The following is an 18,095-nucleotide window of genomic DNA, read 5'->3' as shown; positions in this document are numbered from 1 at the left end:
TAATAAATGGGAAATTGTCACGGTGGTCCTAATAAATGGGAAATTGTCACGGTGGTCCTAATAAATGGGAAATTGTCACGGTGGTCCTAATAAATAGGAAATGGTCACCGTGGTACTCTGATGGAAATTTGAACTGATAAAAAGTATCAGTCTAATCAGATATTTTTCAACAGTCCAAAAGCATCTGCACTGGGTCATTCTTCCTTATTCCTATATTCACCTATGGGGTAATTTCCTCGCTGTTCAGGCCAGGTAGATGTCATTGCTGCTTCTTCACAAGTTCTCAAAATTTTGTAGTATTTCAGCCAGAAAGGGATTGACGTCAGGTATGTAAAACAGAGTTGCACTTATTAAAAAAAACTAAATAAACGTCAGCAAGTTGATCTTTCTCATAAGGGTACATCTAAGGCTTAACTAGATGACAGTTAAAGCACTTTATCATATACAATTCTAATTTTAATATTTTATATATGGGAAGGTTCTCATTTATCAAGGTCATGGAATACTTAGTAGTAGTTTGTCACATGTAACTGGACTTGCTCTTGTATTGTTGAAGGTGTTTCACAGTTTTCCAATTGACTTCATCAGTTCTGAACTGATGAAGCAACACGGAGAGCTGCGAAACGTCTAACATTACAAGAACGAGTTCATATGAATGTCACAAACTACTACTAAACATATTCTTTTCACATGGTTTTCAACTTTTGTCCATTGAAGTGCTCCTGATCTCCTCTGGCCTATTTCAGTCATTTCCTGTCTGCAAGCATTTGTTTTAGTGTAAACTTCATATCATGCTCAGGATCAGCTTCCAGTGTACCATAACCCACACCAAGTAGGTTGACATCCTAATTATCTCCACCAGGGGTGCATACGACAACACCTGGGGTATTTGTAAAAGAAAATTTGTCTCCAACTTACACAAAGAGCTGTATCAAGAATCCTCATTGAATGGATTATTTTTATGAAAACTACTATTGTAAAAAGAATAAACACAACTTTTGGAGTTACATTAATACTTATATAAAATTAGTGACTGGGTTTACTTTAAGAACTGATGTCTGCTTTAAATAAGGAAACCATTTTTTTTTAAAACAATATTAGTTTGACGCTTTCCACACATATCTAAAAACAGACTGTGAACAGTAATAGTCTCTGACACTGGCTTTTGTCACCATTCCGTGTCATCCACAGGCCAGCACTCCCATAACAATACACTGTTTAGGGATCAGTGACCTCACTGGTACAGTTGAGCAAATCTCTTCCAGTTATGAATGGGTAACGCTGAACTATATAGCACAGGGCCCCATTAATCAAAGTGTCAGGACAAAACCGTCTCCAATGGTCAGTTGCCAACGCCAATCGGAATTTATAATTCCACCTTTTATATAGGCAGGGAATTTTGGAAGATTTAAAGTGATTCTGTTACTAAAACAAATAAATACATAAAAAAGTCAACATATAAGTGTTATAATGTTTCCTTGTCCATTAGGCCAATGTATAGGATCTCATGCAGAGTAACAAGGAATCTGCAGCATTCAATACTTCTAGGTAGGACGGATGCCGATGAACTGCTGTGGTTCCAGACTATAGCTCTGCAGGGACACAGTACTGATGCACCGACCGGCAGGTAAAACCACAGCTGTAAAGCCACATACACAGGTGCAATTCTTGTCCTTGGAAAGGATCTTTCACGATCCTTTCCAACGATAAGAACCGCACGATGAATGAATGATTGCTGTACATACAGCACCGTTCTGCTTTATGGAGAGGGGAGGGGGACAGCAACGAGGCGGCACCCTGCTGCACGCCCTCCCCCTTCCCTTGCATTAGGATTGCTCATTGTTCGTGAATCCGCCAGGACGAATCGACGGACGATGAACAACGTATGTTGTTTTATGTAGTAATAGCATAACTTTAAAAAGAAGCTGAACTCTGGAAGCTGTGCCAAAAAAATAAGCCAGAGGGAAAAGAACCAGTAACCAGTATTGCACCTGAAACTTTCCCTATTTTTGACATATTCCTGTGTGATGATGGGCATGTTGGGTAGGGCTTTGCTTCCTCGTATCAGAGCCTCCAGCAAGGAGAACATTGTGCAACACTATAGTCACATCACCAAATCTCACGCCATATCCAAGATACTGATGCGCTCTCAGTGCAGATTATCAGATATGAGATTGTAGCCATAGGAGTGCCTTGGCACACTCACATACCAGGAGATGCACGGCTACATTTCAGGTGCAGACCCAGAAAAAAACTCAGTATTATCCCATTTTTTTTTTTTTCAAGCTGGATGGGAAGATGCTGTAGGTGGGTGGTGAACCCTGTATTGTGACCCAACCTTACGGTAACCACTCAAAAACAGCCAGGTGGTTACTGAAAGTTCTGGGTGGTGCACGCCTGGCTAAAAGGGGCTGGGAGAACACTGAAACTGATGTTTTATGGTACTGCTTAAGTACAAGAACATTTTTGGACGTTCCCTAAATTAACGTTCTCCCCAGCCCCTTTTAACTGGGGCACCACTCGGCACTTTTCAGTAACCACCTGTTTTTGGATGGTTACTAAAAGTTAGGACAGTTGGCGCACAATACAAAGACGATGTAAAAAGAGGACATACTAAGAGGGTAGGCATTTTAAAGTTGGAACACAGTATACGATGAGAAGTTGATGGAAAGAAGACATATTTATAGGGGTTACTGGATTCCTATGGTAACAACAACTGGGAACACTATATTAGTGTGCTGCCTTGTTCTCCCTACTTTTTGACCACCTGGCTACAAGCTTCTCCACATCCAGAGGATTTCAGAGAAATCTCCACTTAAGGCTCGTACTCATGCTAGATGAATAGTATTGAAAACAATTGATGTCTGAAAGGCACACGACTTATATGTTTATATTTGTTCATGAAACTTGTGACCGATGAAAAGAATAAAATAAATAACTGTCCCGTCCAAATTATTAGTTCTCCGATTTGTTATCTAGCTTGTGGACCATGTGTGGGGAAAGGAAGTGACGTATTCGGTAACCAATCTTTTACCATTTGTGCCATCTTTTGGAATGGTTTGTGAATGTTCGAATTGTTACGACATTAATGCAAACATGTGCTATTCATTCATATATAAAGAATGTTCATATAACATTAATCGTTCATTGCAAATGACTTTAGTTGAATGTCTGTACATAGCTGTAGAATTATGTTAGAGAAGGATGATGACTGGAGCCTGTGGTCAACAATATATATTATAATTCTTTCTTCTAGCAAACTAAACAATTAGCATTCAGAGCAATTAGCCTTTACAAGAAACTGGAGATAACCCCAGTACCTGCGGTAGTGAGCGTAACCTACTTCTGTTATATACAAAGGAATATTTTAAGGTAAAACAGGACCTCAATGCTACAACCAAAAAGTAATTGCTACAAGACACTTTCTTTGAAGATTGTGTGATAGGAAGAGAAGATTCCAGTACACCTCAGTACACAACAGGCTTTTCTGGACGGATAGCATGCATTGCAGAGACGGCCCCGCATTCCTATCACAGAAACCGCAGAGCCCAGCTTAGACCTTAGGAGGACCACAGGGCCACACAAATACAAAAAGCCCGCCTGTCAGAGGAAAAAGAAAACTAAAATGAAATGACCTTTGTGTGACTTTTCCTGCCAGCTAGGAGAATTTGTATTTGCAGAGCTCTGTTTTCCATAATCATTATCAATACTGACAATCCTTTAGTCTGAGTATGGGGCTCTTACAATGTAAAATACATCTGCTACCGTTCAGAACGCAAATGATGGAAAACAATGAGCAGTCACTTGATTGCAAGATGATATCTCTTACTATATCATAATCAAAAAATTCTATTCAAATTTTACAAGCAAATACAACCATGATCAGGTTATGGTCAGAAGGGGACTATATCAAGTTGCCAGTTCACTTCATATCCAATCCATTAATTGAATCGGCAGTGAAATTTGTTTTATGGGTACTAGGCCCTAAAGTACTTTTCTGCTTTTAAGGTCCTTGTTAAGGTATGTTCTGGTAATGGGGTGACAAATGTCTGCCAGTGGTACTCCTGTTCCATACATACTCGGAGGTACAACAAAGTGGCTGAGTTGGCACACAATGAACAGTCCCGGTCCACCATCATCGTCATCAGAAAGCAAGACCCTAGGCCCTAAAGTACTTTTCTGCTTTTAAGGTCCTTGTTAAGGTATGTTCTGGTAAAGGGGTGACAAATGTCTGCCAGTGGTACTCCTGTTCCATGCATACCCGGAGGTACAACAAGTGGCTGAGTTGGCACACAATGAACAGTCCTGGTCCACCATCATCGTCATCAGAAAGACCAAAAGGAAAAATGATAACTATTCTTAAATCAAAGTAGTTATCAAATAAATTACCTTCCCCAGACTGAGATTCCAATGTTTTTATTGAGCGGTGGCTTCATTACTTTAATAAAATTCAACGGTGCCTTTGCAAAACAGTTCAGTGTTCTCCCCAGATCCTTTTAGCCAGGGACACCAGCCAGCACTTTTCAGTAAGCGCTCGGCTGTTTTTGGTTGGTTAATGAAAAGTTGGGTCACAATACAGGGGCCACCACCTTCCAACAGCTTCTTCCCACCCAGCTTAAAAAAATTACTGGATTTGGTTTGCATCCATGTGGCCAGAATAGCACACATTCTACTATGCAGTGCAGTGTCCCCCCCCAGCCCCTTTTAGCTGGGCGCACCATCTGGCACTTTTTAGTAACCACTTTTGGATGGTTACTGAAGAGTTGGAACACAATACGGGGGCTGCCACCCACATACAAATTATTTGCACCCAGCTTAAAAAAATTCTGGGTTAAACACTGCAATGCCGTGAAGTGGTGCCATGATTTGCATTCATTGGGCTGTTTACCACTGCCTATAGCTTCTTCCCAACCAAGCTTTTCTGCAACTCCTTGCCTAACGATGACTTGATAAATATCCCCACTATGTTTTAGCAAACCAAATGCCCTCTGAGTGGGGTTTACTCCATACATTTTCTGGTCTACGTTCTACAGACGGTTCTTATAGCCACCACTGACAAAAGTTGGACCTACTCATTTTTTTACTTACACCAGACACCACTGACAAAAGTTGTAGCTACTCATTTTATTACTTACACCAGGCACAGAAGAACCCTAGTCTTAGAATAGCCCTACTAGTATGGGATTTACAGTCTCCTGGTCACAACAGGAAGATTCATGCCTTAGTACCATACAAGAAGGTGCATTTATCCGAGAATGAAGAAAATGGCGGTGGAGAGCCATTTCTGTTCATTTGAATTTCTATGTCAGCCTTACTCAACATTTTTAGGATGGGGGAACCTTGATATAACTTCCAGGTATCACAAACCAAAGACAATAATAACAAAAATTTGGTCAGTGGGAACAATGGTTCTTACACATGGGACAAGTGGGAAAAATGCCACTCTCGAAGAAAGCCAAAAAGATGATTGGTGTCTGTGTTAACGGACCTGAGAGATCCAAATTTCTCACTGCTCAAGAAACCCATAGCAAGCCCTGGAGGAACCCTAGGGTTCTACAGAACCATGGCTACGAAACAAAGATCAAGCTTATATTTCAAGGGTTTATACATCTGTGAAATAGCAATTTTATTGGCCAGTTTAAAAGAAGAGCTGTCAAGTCCTTTGTCACGGTAAATTCCAGCACCAAATCCGCCATCAGGACGATTATGGTTTTATTTTCACTTTCATCAATATGATATTTCACAGACACAAGTAACAGGCTAGAGGATTTACACCTATTTATATTATCTGGGACAGACATTGCCCTGCAGAATAGATGTACAGAAGGGAGTATATTCTGCCAAATATCTGTCACTGTTATGTGCCACAGTATAGTCAGGCACAAAAATGCAGGAAAAATGCTTCGTCTTGCAGAACAGACAATTTTGGTGGCAGGTCACATACTTGGTGAGGTTCAATGAAGAATTAAATTAGACACCAACAGCCATTAAAGCCAAATAAGCAGTGCAAAAATCCAATTTTTAGGCCGATGATCACCTGGACATTATTACTTCAGTATTCTCCCCAGAAATGTTTTTAGGCTTGATGGGAAGTAGCTGTAGGTGGATGGTGACCTTTGTATTGTGAACCAAATTTCAGCAACCACCCAAAAACAGCTGGGCGGTTACTGAAAAGTGCCGGAAGGGGCACCCAGCTAAAATGACCTGGGGAGAACACCAAGTAGTACTGCAAAGGGACCATTAGATTTTATCAAATGGGGGTGAAGCCACTGTTCAATGAGAACACTGGGAACTAGGTCTGGGCAAGGTGATATATTGGATAACTGTACTTTGTTGGTGGTTACTGAAAAGTGCCTGATGGTGCACCCGGATAAAAGGACCTGGGGAGAACACCCAGTTGTACTGCAAAGGCACCACTGGGTTTTATCAAAGTGATGAAGCCAGCGGTCCTATAAAAAACATTGGGATCTTGGTGTGGTCAAGGTGATATACTGCATAACGTACTTTGTTAGTGGTTACTGAAAAATGCCAGGTGGTGCGCCTGGCCGGGGAGAACACTGCACTTGAAAGCAAACCTAAACATGAGCAGACTAGGAAAGTTCACAATGTTTGCTTGTGGTTCATTTATGACTTCTCTCAATGTAATTATGCAATAAAGATCAAATCAGGCAGCATATAGCCATGACCTTAGGATGTACACAGTAGGGATACATTTCTATTTATTGCCTACACCATATGAATTATGTGATTGCTTCCTGTTGGCAGCACTCAGCAATAAAATCTTCCTACGTCTGGCCCATTATTTGGAATCGCCCTGCAGATACTTGTGGCAGTGAAGCTGTTAACAGAGCTATGGCCGCTCCCTTTATTCACCTGTTGCACTCGCCATGCAGCTGCCGAGGACAGGTGTAGCCCAAAACACCTGAACAAAAACACACACCCCGCAAGACTATGTTTACTACAACACAGGAAGAATATAGATCATCAGTGTCTGTCGTTGTTAAATAATTATTTCTGCCTGGGTCACCCTTTGGTGATAGGGACAGGATCCATGTCACATAGCTCCTTCCTGCTTGTGTCACCCTCATGGCGGGAGAGATAGACGCCGTGTTATATGGTTCCTCCTGTCTGTGTCACCCTGTGGTAGGAAGGACAGACTCACGGTTTCTTGTAGTGTCACAAAATATTACATATTAATTATTTAGAATGATACTTAATCTATAGTCTAATTTTTTGGAGGGTATAATACAGAAAATTAAAAAAAAACCTTTAAAGGCAAAATAAACCCCCTTTTTTTTAGGGCAGTGGCAGAAACACAAGTGTTTGCTGAAAAAAGTTTTCCCTGCTCCAGGTGGCTTTTCATTTTTTTAGCCCTACACACGGTGTGCCATGCAATGCCTAGTGTCAGACACCAGAGAAGCAGCAGTTACATTATCAGTGGCCGTCAACTGAGGAAGATCGCTGTGGTCCCGCAACTGCACTATGGAATCGGCAGCAAAGATGGCTGGTTCAGGAGGTGCAGTAGCTACAACAGAGAAGGACAAAAAAACTTTGGCTCTGGGACCCCGATGAGTTTTAAAATTTGACTGATGGAAATTTTCAGATGGATGGAGTGTGTTTGTATGAACCGATATAAATTAGGTGTAAAAGCGGGCTGGATTAAAATGCCCAATGGGTCGTAGTTTACCCATGCCTGAACTACAGATTCCTGAAACTCTCCATGGTTGGAATGAACCCCTTACAGCAAACAGGGCTTGTAATAGAAGAAATAATAGGAGTAATAGAGGAAGGGTGCTTGAAAGGTGCTTGAAGAGACAACCATGGATGGCAACCCCAATGCCTTGAGGAAGGGCCCTGTGCAGAACGGAAATGTTGGCTTTTTGATGTTTTTACGTGTTTATAATAAAACAAGTATCCTGTACGTTTAAATGCTGGTGACCTCATCTTCTGTTTTCAAGGTTCCTGAAACTGTCAATGTTGCAGGGCACCTACAAAAAGGTAAATGTGTACCGTGCAGATTATGGCAAAACACACCCACACTAGAAGAATTTAGGTTATTTTTTATGTCTGGTTTTCCTTTCCTTCCTGTCCTAGAGACAAAACAGGAAGAAGGAACAGGAAGGATTCTCTCTAAAGTAAGAAGAAATCTAATACTAAGCAGTCTTCACCAGATTAGGTGTCTCCATTTAGAGATTTTCCTTTCCAGTGACAGTGTAAAAGAATGGTTTCCCCAGCACTTGTATCCCCTTGATAAAGGACACAAAGATAACAAAAACCTAAACTTAAAACGTGTTGCTGCATAGTTTGCTGCTATAGCTTGCACAAAATGATTGAACCTTACAAAAAGCAGAAAAGATCATTGGTGTCAATGGGAATTGTCCTGTGAGGCACAACTTGATCTTTGTCAAAGGAACCCCAAGCTACCTCTGGAGTAATTCTAGTAATTCTGGTAATTAACAATTTTCCTGGTCACTGTAGTAGGTAGATCGATGGAAAGTAGCTGTAGGCGGATGGTGACCCCCTGTAATGTGAACCAAATTTCAACAACCACTCAAAAACAGCCGGGTGGTAACTGAAAAGTGCCGGGTGGTGCACCCAGCTAAAAGGACCTGGGGAGAACACCAAGTAGTACTGCGAAGGCACCATTAGAATTTATCAAAGAGGGTGACGACACTGTTCCATGAGAACATTGGGAACTCGGTCTGGGCAAAGTGATTAGATAACTGTACTTTGTTGGGGTGTTCTAAAGTTGAAGTTCTTAATTCTCTCAGTACAGCAATGGCTGGCCGAGAAGTCTAACTACAATGTTGTCCATTTAGGTTCCTTCTCATCCAAGTCATGGTATATCTAGTAGTAGTTGGTCCAATTCAAATGGAAGGCCCTGTTGAAGACAATTCAAAGCTCCTCCAAGCTACCTCTTCTGTTTATTGCCAAACTAAGGAAGAGCCTTGGATAAGCTATGAAATCAACCTCAACTTCAGTCTTTACAAGAACAAATTAAGTTGAAATATTATTATTACTACATAGGATTTATATAGCGCCGACATATTACACAGCAGTGTACAAAGTCCATAGTCATGTCACTAGCTGTCCCTCAAAGGAGCTAATATATGACTACCATAATCATAGGTCATTATCACAGGTTAAGGTCAGTTTTCGAGGGGGAAGCCAATTAACCTAACTGCATGTTTATGAATTGTGCTAACCAATGAGCCACCGTGCTGCCCAACCACTACATATAATGACATTAATAAACTTGGTGCTATTGTTAAACCTTAAAGAAAGGCTTCTATAACTGATGTTATGTCTTTGCCAAATATTGAAATCAAAAAATACAATTTATCCACAGATAAAAAAAAAAAACTCTATGGTTAGAGTCATGCCTGTCATTACGATCATTGTGTTGTGTTAACATTTATTATAAATCCCCATTTAACTTAATAGACTGTTAATGCACTAAAAAGAATTAAAAGTGCCATTTTCAGGAACCTAATACAACACAATCCGGGGTAGTGGAACACATTCATTCCTTTAATGGGGAGTAATTTATAGTGAATAGCACTGCAACATACTGAGCATGATTTATTAACGCTCTCAAAGACTACGGTAGATAAGATATACTCAATCATGAGAGAATCATGGTTATCCAGCAAACCTGGAATGAACTTTGTCTGTGTTTTGACACAAAGATGCATAATGATGCAAAAATATGGATTTCTTGCACAGCTGGTCTGCCTTGAATCAGGAATAAAAATGTCCATAGGCAAAACATAACAATGAAAACAAGATTTGAGAGACAGAGAGACTATGCAGGTCTGCTATTCTTGGATGTGCTTGCTATATCTATGTAGGTTTATCAGATGATGATATTGGCTCCATTTGACAGATAAGACTGAAGTAGGGTGGGGCGGCAGTGTCCCGAGACCCAGAACAAGTTTGGTGTCATGCCTTTAATCATTCACCCTCATCACAATACAAAGTGTGAATCTCCCGGGCTGGGTTGCAGCATTCAGTGAAACCTGTTTTATTAACTATAGGTGTGAGTCATACAGATATGTGAAAATGTCACAGCAGGAAATTTACAAACTCCATCTTTCAGATACTAAGGGAAATTAAATCCAATAAAATACAGTGCAGTTAATGTCATACAACACAACACGCTATCAGCACAAATATTCTCAGTGGAAAATAAACACAAATTCATTTTTGTGCCTAAAACACAATATATTTTTTGGTAAGTTATAAAGTTGTGTTAAAAGAAAAACATAACAAAAATGTAGATTCTTCGGATTGTGTTGATTGCACGTTATAAAATTCTATACAGCTGGTCAGTTCAGGGTCAGCCATATCCCGAATGTTTCATACATTGCTGTTTATGTCTGTACTATGTATTATCTGTTGTACAGCGCTACAGAAGATGATAGTGATATATAAATCATCATTATTAATAACACCCTTCAGGACGGCCAAATCCATATTTGCAAATCTCCAAACTGGAGCTAAATATTGCTTTAAAGGGCTTTAAAAGGGATTTTTGAATCTGTCCAAAAGCTTTGTAAAAATCCTGCTGTACATGTTTATATACAAGCTGATCTGTTTTTATTGTTCATGGGTGTAAGAAACAATATGGAACTCAATCAAGTATCCAGCATCCAATTTTTCAGTTCTGTACTACAGAAGGTGAATATAAAAGGAGGATGCCGATTCATAGCTGTGAACACAACATGAAATGTTTTTGGTTGCACACTTATAAAACCACAAAATGAAAGTTTACCTGTTGCAGCATAGTTAGAAATGTAAAGTTAGGTTTGGAGGTGATTTCAAGGCATTTTCCTCGGATTCATCCGGAAAAGGGTTTAAAGAGGCTGGGTAAGGCTGTAAATAAATTTTGTGCTTAATATTTAAAGCTCTTTTTTTGGGATCCAGGCCCTGAGTGTCCTGGAGGGAATGGGAGGGCCAGGTACTCCATTCTGCATCCAGACCAGAAATGGAGAATGGCTCTGAAACACCTGGCTGATATAAAAAGGGTCTTTGAGATGGCCAGGTAGCTCAGGTCTGTACGCTGGTAGAGGCCAGGAGGTGCCATCCGACCGTTTCATGCTGATCCCTCACACCGTATAGAGACATAAAGGCAGACTATCACAACGCATGGTGACAGCAACAATAAATGAGGATGGTAACACAACACTGCTTCATAAAATGCATTACAAACTTCATTCTAGATTCCTAAAAAATGCACCTGCAGTAGACAAGTCAGGAAATGGCTACTTCTATAAAACCTTTATCACACCCTTGTCTTATGGCAGCATGCTTATACACTGGCAAGGGCTATTGATTCATTAAACCATAGAGAAAGTATGGCAGCTGCCATTGCTGATCTTAAAGTGGGCTTTAAGTCAAAATAAAAAAATCACACTTCCCTTTAATCCCACAGATCAGTCAATCTATTGGGAGGTTTCTTCGATTGGGTCTCGTGTCGTCCTGGTATCCTTCTTCCTGGTGCCGCCATCTTCTTCACTTTTCTTCTGGGTTCTTCTTCATACGTCACCTGATCTTGCACTGCGCAGGTGCGAGATCGGGTATAGGAAAAGATTGACGATCTTACTGTGCATGTCTGAGATTGGCATTTTTTTCTCCAATTAAAGAAAGGGCTAGTAATCTGGAGCGTGCACAGAAGTAGCAAACAAAAACCTACCGGAATACATGACGTAGGTATTCGGGAGGCTTTGCGCTTCCATTCTGTCCTGATTGCCACGGCAAGGGAAGGTGCTGCACCCTTGTCTACTTTATAAAGTAAAAATTGTGAGTTTAGGTCTGCTTTAAGGATTTAATATTACAAGTCCCTGACAAGTATGCATAAATCATTAGGATTTTGCATGCGGTATGCTGGTTCGGGATTTCACAATTCCACGCCATTACTGGTGACCTTTAAATATTTTATCATCTTACATAATTTTTTTTGTCTGGCCAACGTATCCTATAATCCCCGGATTGGCTGTTGTGATCCGTCGTTTAAAGGACCAATTATCTAGAACCATTCCCCTTTAACGTAGGGCAGCCCTGCACAGGATCCAATTTATAGCTGTTGTAAGCATGGCAGCCGTTATCAGAACGTGCACAGTGCAGACCTGTATCTCGGCTTCTTGAATGGGGAAAAGAGCTTTGCAAACAAAATATTTCATAGCATTACTCATAACGATGTAGCCATGATCAAGGGAGATCTCAAGGATAATGTCAGACGTGGCTAATGTCAAGATTGCGGACTGGATAACCTGGGTATGTTTGGACAGTGTGAAATGAAACAGGAGTATGCTAGTAAGGATTACTCCAGACTTTATTATGGATCAGTTGGGTTCTCCCCAACTTGCAGAATACAAAACACCTTGTACTTGGATACAGCCTGGCCCATCCTTATGTCATCCATTGTGCAAGAAGAAGTTGTAAAAATCCCAGCCATCACATCCAGGAAGAGTTGTCCTTATGTTGCATTTGTAGCAAAGGTCTCTCCAACCCCAATGGGCCTATTAAACAATTACATACAAGAACATTAGGGGGCAGTAAAGACGAATACCAGCAGGTTTGACTTATCACTGCACGGGTTGACGCTTATTTATACATGGGCAGACATTATGGTCCTGTGCAAAGCCTGGCCCTAGGATCCATGGAAAGCCACTAGGCCATAGGGATCAGTTGATTGGAAGCTACCACAAGGTACCCACATATTAGCCCTGTTGTTACCCCAGATTCCCACTAGTGCATTGCAATAACATGTTTTCATGCAGAAAAGTGAGTGTTGATGCAACATATAAGTCATGCCTTGTGTTGCCATACATTATACCTAACTGCATGATTTAGCAGATTTGGCACGAATCTTTCATTGAGAGTGGCCAGTAGAGATTTTGTCAATACTACACACACATAACCTCCCTGTCATCCTATAACATGCGCAATGCCTAAGCCAAAGATAACCCTTCCAATATATGGAAGTATCCACAGCCACATTTAGAGCCTGCTTGTAATTCAGCCTCCAGCTCTGTGCAGGTTTCAGTTCAAGGCAGTGAGCTGATAACAGGTGTAGGAGACGGAAGATGATGCCAAATCCCATCCTCAAACCTAATTCTGTGCAACTATTGCAAGGAAAGTACTGTGCATACTAATCATGGCTGGCTGAATGGAAAGACACTTTTAAAACAAGTTACAAAATAGCTTGAGTACAAATTACAGAAATGATATTAATATTTTATGAAAATGAAATTTTTATTATTTTCCACTCATCTTTTAGGTTGTCTGCTCAACCAAATACATTTTATGGAGCAGCGAACAAAGCAGAAGTATAGTTCTGCATACAAAACTTGTTAGCAGGCAGGATTCTTAAAGCAGATAATTACCTGCCTGACCACAATCTTCTTTTGGTAGTACCCAGAATTTTTTTAAGCTGGGTGGGAAGAAGCTATAGGCAGGCAGTGGCCTCTGTATTGTGACCCAATTTTCACAAACCACCCAAAAACAGCTAAAAGGGGCTGGGGAGAACACTGCCGGGTGGTGCACCCAGCTAAAAGGGGCTGGGGAGAACATTGCCGGGTGGTGGACCCAGCTAAAAGGGCCTGGGGAGAACATTGCCGAGTGGTGCACCCAGCTAAAAGGGGCTGGGGAGAACACTGCCGGGTGGTGGACCCAGCTAAAAGGGGCTGGGGAGAACACTGCCGGGTGGTGCACCCAGCTAAAAGGGGCTGGGGAGAACACTGCCGGGTGGTGCACCCAGCTAAAAAGGGGCTGGGGAGAACACTGCCGGGTGGTGCACCCAGCTAAAAGGGGCTGGGGAGAACACTGCCGGGTGGTGCACCCAGCTAAAAGGGGCTGGGAAGAACATTGTACACTAAACTCTGAATGCATGAGCAGCTCAGTGTAGGACAATGACTTATGCTGGGTATTCTGGCATTTCCTGGGGCTGGTGGGACTGGAGGAGTTATGTCATCTGGACCTGGTCAATCAAGATGGCCAAAGTTCCATTTTCCAGAAGAGAAGCGAAAGAAGATGTGGCCCCTGCGATGGGACATGCATAGGGGAGTTTGTATTAAAAAAAATTTCAATTGGACAGGTAAGCCTATTTGATTGCAGAACAAGTAATGCTCTATCTGCAACAAAATACCTAGCTGGTAAAAATGTATTGTTTTGTTTCACTTTAACAAAAGAAAGAAAAAAGAACCAAAGACCATTATACCCAAATTTTATTAATCAGTGTTCTTCCTAACCCCCTTTAGCTGGTCGCACCACCCGGCACTTTTCAGTAACCACCCGACTGTTCTTGGGTTGGGCCTACAATTTTTTGCCATCCAGCTTTAAAACATTTCTGGGTTGAGCCCTGTTAATGTTCTAATAGGCTGATCCAGAAATCTGGTTTCTTATGCACCTAACTACATTCTTGCCTTATGGGTGCAAATCCCACCAGTAATGCCTTGATACCTTGTAAGCTCCCTCTAGTGTTGGTGTGGGTTTCCTCCATGTGGTCAGATTACAAATCAGAATTAAAGAAATGAACATCCCAATATCTGGACTAACAACTGGATAAAGGGACTCCTTCAGCTCATCTGATAGGAAGGATGACAACTGGGCCCTTTGGATTGTTAGGAATGTAGAAATGGCTGCTTCTTTAACCGCTTACGGACAGCCCAAATACCATACTGTGATTAGCATAATGTCACGAAGACGGGGCATGCGTTAGCCGGTATACGTAAGTTATGTGCAACAACCACACCTTGAGGTATGTATGTCATGACGCTCCTGACTCATACCATTATGCTAATTGGAATCATGGTGATTAGAAACGTGATGTCAAGGGATTCCCTTCCAACAAGGGAAGTGATTTGGAGGAGTCCCGACACATTTTAACATTGAATTTTCCTATCGACAGATACCACACAGCCTGGAGATTATTATTAAACTGTATTTATATAGCGCCAACATATTACGCAGCGCTGTACAATAAATAGGGGTTGCAGATGACAGACGAATACAGACAGTGACACAGGAGAAGAGAGGACCCTGTGCAAAGGACCCTGTTACAATCTAAGAGAATCTGGAAAAGTTATGGGGAACTGATTTAAAGATATCCAACAAAACATTATACCCAGTTTCACATCATTGATATCCTGTAATTGTGATCTGACCCCGATGTATCAGTGGTCAGCGATTTAGGGTTCAAGTACCTTAGTGGAGGAAATGGTAAGATTTATTTTGCAATCTTTATGTGGCTAACAATAAATTTATAAAAAGATATAAAAAACAAAACAATGTGAATTCAGTATGTGACCTAATCCATAGATATTAAATACACAAATTTCACCTTTGGTGGGTCTGATTTATTAAATCTCCCCAAGCCTGGAGAAGATAGACTATCATGAGAGAACCTGGATGATCCAGCAAACCTGGTAAAATATGTTTTAAATTGGCAAGTGTTTTCAGTCCTGCACCAGATCTATTCCAAGTTTATTGGATCACCGGGGGTTCTCCCATGATAGTCAATCTTCCCCAGTCTTGGAGAGCTTTAATAAATCAGGCCCAATTAGTATAGACTGCTACTAAACTTTGCATCTTCATTACAATGCTTACGTCACACATGCAACATATATAGCAATTAGAACATGAACATTACAATGACGGTTGTATCACATCGATGACCTGGATACAAAGTTTTTACAGACCTGAGATATCAGCAGAAATAGAGGAACAGACAATTCCCAGCACATAATCTAACAGAACAGGAAATCCAAGTATAACCAATCGGGGATCTGCCTGTGCTAGACAGCAAACCAATTCATCAGATTCCAGGCATTTCCTTCCATGTGGATTAAGGGGCTAAAACTGTATTCTCAGGACAATTTTAGACTAAATGGGGCAAATATGAATTGGGAGCACAAAATGCAATCCACCTCTCTGTTAATTGGAAGGTGGGGACCCTTGGCAATTGCCATATTTGCCCCCCTTTTCTAAAACCGGCCCTGTGTATTCTGTAGCTCTCTCGCCTCCTAATGCATTTCCTTATTATACCTCCTAGATTGTAAGCTCTTCTGGACAGGGTCCTCTCCTCCTCCTTGTTCCTGTCTGTATCTGTCCGTCATTTGCATCCCCTATTTAATGTACAGCGCTGCGTAATATGTTGGCGCTATATAAATCCTTTTTTTTTTTTTTTTTTAATCATTAATATTGTCTGGTCTTCTAACATTTGTAATCCTGCCAACATCCCAAATATCAATTGAAGAATATAAGAACAAGAAAAATACAGGACTTTAACGGCAGTGGATTTATAAAATGAAGGAAAGCTATATAAATCCTGTTTATTAATAATAATAATAACATACAAACCTAAATAGCAGCTATGACTGATTATCAGACACAGGACTCATGTACCCTATGGAGCCTGCGGTGGGGATTGTCTGGAATACTTCTCCTGCTTTACAAACAATAAATAAATGGTGTTCCCACATTGCCATACCCCTGACAAAAAAAAGTAATGGGGTGGGGTGGTACGGCTAAGCACTACAATTAAAAAATGACACTATATCCCCTATAATGGCGTATAGGCTACAACTCCTGGGGGCAATAACACAATCAAATGGGTCAGACTCCACTACAATACAGTAAAATGATTCTTTAGTGTTATGCTGCAAGAATAATAAAATAATATATTAGTATATTCTGTATCTTGCCCCATTATGGGCTTTAAAGTCTCCACTGCACCCAAACAGAAACAAATGTTTCCTAATAAAATGGGGGAACTGTAGCTGCACCAGGTGGTGGGTCTGGGTGTTTATATCACAGGCGCCTGCAGAATAATTACCCCCCCTGCATTATTCTTCAAATACAGCAAGATTTCCCCCTGGCGACAATGGATCCAATAAATTGCACACAATACGAGAGGTATGAGAAAAGTTTGTATTGCGGATGGGATCGGTGTCAGAAAGACGGGCACCCATTAACACGCGGATCATTGTGTGCTGTCACAGGCTTTGTCTCTGCACAAGTTCTCAGTATCAGTGAAGTGGCTCCATATCAAATTGCACAGAAAGGGACACATTAGACCGGTTGGTCCAGATTGTAACAGAGACCCGGGAGGGAGGGAAACAACTGCAGCTGACACTCTGAATTATTTACCATTACCCAGACAAAGCTATGAGATGGAACGCATATTGCTCAAAGCTGCTGTCTGGGTCGGGGTCATTATTAATGATTTTGTTTTAATTTATAAATCTTCATACGAGTGGATCTCAGAACTTGAGCCTAGGCAGACTGATAAATATAGAGATGGAAGGTTTACATAGGAGCTGCTTTGCATGTAAAATCCTTTGTCTTGTTGTCAATTCAGTCTTGAAACCTATATGTCGTGCATACTTATATGACAGCAGAGCCAGGTTGGTGACCAGACTTTTCTTTCCTGCAGTAAGCAATACAGCTGGGTCACGTCCCCACCCCTAGCATGTGATTGGATGGTAAAGGCCGCTGTATTGTGACCCATCTCTAAGTAACCTATCAAAATAAGCTGGGAGATTACTGAAAAATGATGAGTGGTATGCCCAGCTAAAAGGATCCGGAAAGGACACTGAAGTCTAATATCACTTGCCTTTAAATGTTGGACCATGGTGCCACCTTTCTGATTCTCTTGCTCGCAATCACCCGTAACAGCAGATATCAACCGCCAAATGGGGGCACAGTTGTCTCCTGCCACAGCTCGCCCACCCAGAGCCCAAGCGCAACAGTCGCCCTGTCACAGCAGTGCCCAGATGTCACAGCAGTGCCCAGATGTCACAGATAGCACAATTTCTCTTGCAAATCTAAGTCTGTGACCTCAATACACATTTAATAAAAACTGAGTGATTTTAAGGTGGTCCATAGCCAACCAATCACACCTGTCCCCCGCCAAAGGCCCATTCGCAACAGTCGCCCACCCAAAGCCCATTCGCAACGGTCGCCCGCCCAAGGCCCAAGCACAACCGCCGCCCGCCCAAGCACAACCGCCGCCCGCCCAAGCCCCAAGCAAAACCGCCGCCCGCCCAAGCCCCAAGCAAAACCGCCCTAGGCCCAAGCCGCAAGCCCAACCG

General features: G+C 41.5%; 1 protein-coding gene and 1 long non-coding RNA gene across 6 annotated transcripts in view; both read right to left on the bottom strand.

Annotated features, from left to right (window-relative positions):
- The window catches only part of DOCK6 (dedicator of cytokinesis 6), a 99,610-nt gene that overhangs the window by 75,565 nt on the left and 5,950 nt on the right, over window positions 1–18,095 (bottom strand). The window lies entirely within an intron of this gene.
- LOC140322917 (uncharacterized) overlaps window positions 12,311–18,095 on the bottom strand; it is a 6,829-nt gene continuing 1,044 nt past the window's right edge. Inside the window, exon 2 of the long non-coding RNA XR_011919270.1 lies at window positions 12,311–12,521. This is a non-coding gene — a long non-coding RNA (uncharacterized lncRNA). The remainder of the gene's footprint in view (window positions 12,522–18,095) is intronic.

This window comes from Pyxicephalus adspersus, chromosome 2, assembly GCF_032062135.1.
Source record: "Pyxicephalus adspersus chromosome 2, UCB_Pads_2.0, whole genome shotgun sequence".
Lineage (NCBI taxonomy): Eukaryota > Metazoa > Chordata > Amphibia > Anura > Pyxicephalidae > Pyxicephalus > Pyxicephalus adspersus.
Note: the sequence above shows the minus strand (reverse complement) of the source record. Positions and strands in the feature narration are given on the sequence as shown.